Source organism: Quercus robur, chromosome 4 (assembly GCF_932294415.1).
Source record: "Quercus robur chromosome 4, dhQueRobu3.1, whole genome shotgun sequence".
In the NCBI taxonomy this organism is placed as follows: Eukaryota; Viridiplantae; Streptophyta; class Magnoliopsida; order Fagales; family Fagaceae; genus Quercus; species Quercus robur.
The window spans coordinates 49,214,145-49,219,058 of NC_065537.1; the positions used below are offsets into that span (position 1 = coordinate 49,214,145).

The following is a 4,914-nucleotide window of genomic DNA, read 5'->3' on the forward strand; positions in this document are numbered from 1 at the left end:
AAAATATCTTATTTTCTTATATATAACAAAATCAAATTTATTTTTGCATTAGTACAAAAATATTATGATCATCTTTTCATTTAGTCAATTTTTAAGTTGTAATTTGTGAACTATTTTTTAAATCATATTAGTTAGAAATAATATTCTTTGAACATTTTAGAATAAAATTTTTTTGTTAAATAAATTAGAGTTACACAGTTAAAGTATACTAATATTTTGAAAAATTATGAAACATGTATAAATTTAATCAATTTGAAATAATTTAAATAATAAATGTCACTCTATTCTTTAGAGATTAACCACCCTTATTTTTCATTTTCACAAATAACAAGTGTAATAAGGATCACTAACTCTTAACCAAAGAAAAGTTTCAAAAAAAAAAAAAAAAAATCTCTTAACCAAAAAATCAATAATCTTCTTTTCTTCTAAAAATAAAAGTATGGTATGCTAATTTAAATTCTCCAACATAATAATAATTGTCCTCATCACAAGCATGATGAGGCTCGTTTTTTATTTTGGATTTAGTGTCATAATATTTTTATTAAGATAAGATAAATCTGTAATATGAGAGATTTAAAGATGCAAAGCCTAATTTTCAAACTATTTAGCTTTGTGTCCTTGTTTTGGAACTCAATTTTTTGAAAATCGAGTTCCCCATATAACTCGATTTTACCCTTTCCAAATTATATGTTATTTTTGCCACACTAGACCACGTGACCTTTTGTGTTAAAAAAATCCAGCTGGAACTTGATTTTAAGAAAATCGAGTTCCACAAAAAAAAAAAGAAAAAAAAAAGACAAAGAAGAAGCAAAACTCGATATTTGTATAACCGAATTCTTCACAATTTTGAAAAAATAAAAAATAAAATTGATGTGTAACTCAATATTATGAATATCGAGTTCCACTAGAAATTTGTATGTAACCTGATTTTTATGGTATCGAGTTATGTTGGAATTTTTTAAAAGTGAACTTAAGTTTAAGAAAATCGAGTTTTATTGAAGCTATATCCTGACCAGATGGTTCAGAATCAATGTTTCTATATCCTTCACTTTAGTGTTTCTCACATACAGCTCCTCAGCTATACATCCCTGGATTTTGTGTTCTTTCTCTAGCAATCATTTCTCTATCATCTCAAGTACAAAACTTATATCATAATTTGATGCACATTGAAAATATATAGGTGAGGAATAGTTTTAGAAATTGTAAAGGTTTATAAGCTAAAATGTATTTTCATATTAAGAAAATATTTTCAGTTGATATATTGTACTGTTTGTGCTAAATCTATTTGGTTGAATGAGAGTCATGTGAGTACAATGGAAAAATATTGGTAGTTTGCGCTCTGTTCTTGTAAAATTTAGGTGCACCACCCTCCAGTTATTTCTTGTTAGGCACTATGACAAGCATGGAACCAATATTTAGGCCATTTCTTGGCATTTGTGAGAAAATCTCAAGATGCTAATCAGGACTTTAAGCAGGATTGAATTACTCAAATGGTCTAGACGAACCATAATTCTCCTCAAAAGAAGTTAAATAATATATGGAACGTAGTAGTTAGTACTGCAGGGATATTTAAGGAGGTAGTGGCCTTTCAATACTTGCAAACTATTTATTTGAAAAACAATGGATAATTTAGAAGTTAAAGCAATCAAATTTTTGAGAGTGACAAAACAGATCTAAGACAAGTAATAACAGTAAATTAGTTGACCATTTTCACCAAGGTTGTTCCAACTTTCAGCCAGAATTAGGCACCACTATGAGCCTGCATGCATTCCTGGAACAACAAGAAAGCAAAACCAAATATGTTATTCAAAATTTAATTGCTTAGAATACCAATTCTAAGAATGAATTCTCAAAACAAGTTTTCAGCTATTTTTAGAACAAGTTTTAAAATATGAACCATACAACCCCTTAATTTAACAAGTAACGGGATAAGAAGGAAATAAATACTACTAACAATACAACCAATCCAAAACCTAATGTTTAACCCAAAACTCAATTCGGATACAACTTTTGGCTAATAAATTCGATTTTATACATATTTACATTTATGTTCAACAGATTTCTTAAAAAACTTCATTGAAACTTCACTAAGTGCAAGTAAAACTAATACAAATTACAAAAAAATAAAGAAAAAAGAAAAGAGGTTTCATTGTGCAAAATTCACAGCAAGACTAGTAAGTTAGAGGTAAAATTAAAATTAAGCAAACCCATCTAAAAAGTACATTCAACAATTAAGTAAATCATCAATTATTGTTCTTTTTTGAGTTACATATTGCTCTAAATCAACTCTATACTAATAAAGTTTCTATTGCCAATAAAAATAGCAGAATACATTACTTTGAATTCTCCAGTTAGGTTGGATGTCAAGTTGGATTTCGATCTCCCTTCTCCAGTTAGGGCATCACCGGTTAGGATTTGGGGATTTGGGGATTTCATGGCGACTTAACACAGGGCTCAAACGTGACTAAAGGAGGAAGAAAAGGAGATATGTGATGCGGTTGAAGGAAAGGGAGAAGTGCATGGGCCGGTTCAGGGATTTCACTCAAACTCGGTATGTTTAATATTGGGTTACACATTTTTTTCTTCTTCCAAAATTGCGAAGAACTCACTAATACTAATAGAGAATAATGATACCCCAAAAAAAAAAAAAAAATCTCTTTGGAACTCAATTTTAAGGAAATTGAGTTCTAGCTTGAATTTTTTAAAACATGTAAAGCCACGTCTTCTCAGTCTAGTGTGGCAAAATTTTCACATAATTTGGAAATGGTAAAATCGAGTTATATGAGGAATTTAATTTTCAAAAAAATCGAATTTCAAAACAAGAACACGATGCCAAATAGTTTGAAAATAGGAATAAAGTGCTACATAGTTTAAATTTTTTGGGCAAAAATCATTTTCTCCTAAGAACACACATACACACACATATATATATATATATATATATGTATGTTGAGTATACTTTGCTTTAATCAGTCATCACCTAATGTAAGAGTAATAGTAAATAAAAATAAATGCATTAGTCGTTGACACATACTTATCTGTTTTAGGAACATCTATACCTTAAGTTGGGAATTAGGTTTGGGCCTGCTTCTGGGTTTCGAATTTGGACCAGGATCAGTGTGGATTATTGGACTCTTCTTGAAACTTGGGTGGGCTTTTAACAATGGATCTCACTTTCGGAGTTGGGCGAGTGAAGTGAACTGCCTGTGAGTGTTGGTTGCTACCTGCTGGTGTGGTGTTCAAGTTGAAGGTGAGGTAGTGGTTTGGTTATGTGACTTTCGAGTTTGTGGCAGTCATTCATGATGGTAGTGTGCCGTGATATAGGTTTCGGATAATGTGTGCGAATGTGAATTGTGGCTGAGAGTACTCTGCTGTGCCTTGAGTGAGGTTTTTGTATGTGAGAGCAAGGAAGATGAGGACGTGGAGTGAATGACTGCCTTCTGGATGACTAAATAAGTTGCTTTAGTTCCTTTTATTACTCATCCATGCTATTATCGCTGTGACATATCTTCAATAGTAGGACAGATTCCTAAAAGTTGTAAAATGTTGATAAAAAAACTGAGCTGTGGTTAGCCACCCATGATTAATTTGCCCATTTGGGTACACTACAGCCGAACATTGTCCACAAAGTAACACATGAATTTTGAGTGATGTGTAATCTATCGAGTGGGGCTAATCACAAAAGTAAGAGTGGACAACGCTAACTAGAGGGATTTCAAAATCGCATGCCCAATTGTATTGGATTTGGGTTAATTACCTTCAACCCAACTGCGACGACAAATAATAGGGGCCACGCCTGAGCGAGAAAGTTGATTTGGGACAGCCATTGGAGAATTATTTGTTCTATTCAACGGCTGTGGATAAGTAATTTGATCACATGGCTAACCATGACAAATGACACCACCACTAGGTTTGCTTGACCTGCCATTCTAACATGACCCTATAATTTGAGGTAATGGATATTGTCAAGAGGGGAGCAATAAGCAATTAGATGTTGAAATCGTATCGGCTGTTTAGTGTTAATGTCATGTGTCATATAGAATTTATTTATTTATTTTTAAATCTCACCTGAACAGAAATTTTGTTGTCAAGTGAAAAGATAGAATTAAATCATTTTCTAACTCACGTAAAGGAGTGGTATGAGTATGAGGTCACATGACAAAGTAGTGAATGCTAAACTCTTGTACCTGGCGGCAAAGTTAATTACTCATTTAATTGTTGTGAAAAATGTTGCATCTATAGCATAACTTGAAATAATAACTCTAGAGCTACAAAATTTTAAAATATTTCACAGTTTTTGGGGAGGCAATTTGTTGGTGATATATGATAAAGTGATGTTAGTAATGACTTCGAGGTGAAAATAGCCAAATAGCACCTTTTTGCAAACTATGTTACAATCTACTACTATTTTAAAAATATGTAAGAATCTACCACTATTTGAATACTCGAGTTTGGCGAAATCGAGTTTTCCATGAACTCGAGCACCATAAAAAATTTTCAAAAATTTTCAGAGTATATTTTTTCAAAGAACTCGAGTTTTTGAAACTTGAGTTTCAAAAAGATGGTTGATTCTTACATATTTTTAAAACAGTGATAAATTGCTAATTTTTTTGCTAAATAGTAGTAGCGAGCCATTTTAGCCATGATTTTGGATAAAAAAATTATCAAAACTTACCAACTTTAACTATTGTACAATATATTTTATTTATGACATTACTTTTGCTAAAAATGTGTGCATGACTGTCTTGTCAAAAGGCAAGTAGTGGGGTTTAATTAGTCAAAGTACACTAAGGGCTCAATGATGGTTAAGCTACTACTTTACTATGGAAACAATGTGGTGTTGATCATTTTCGTTAATTGTAATTAGCTCCCATTATAAGTTTATTTTGATTTTGGAGAACTTGGAGGAACATG

The 4,914-nt window shown here is 31.6% G+C and overlaps 1 long non-coding RNA gene across 1 annotated transcript; it reads right to left on the minus strand.

Annotated features, from left to right (window-relative positions):
• Window positions 1-1,462: 1,462 nt before the first annotated feature.
• LOC126724474 (uncharacterized) lies at window positions 1,463-3,750 on the minus strand. The gene is made up of 2 exons (XR_007654998.1): window positions 3,060-3,750; window positions 1,463-1,771 (listed from the first exon to the last, which is right to left on the minus strand). It is a non-coding gene; the product is annotated as an uncharacterized LOC126724474 (long non-coding RNA).
• Window positions 3,751-4,914: the final 1,164 nt, after the last annotated feature.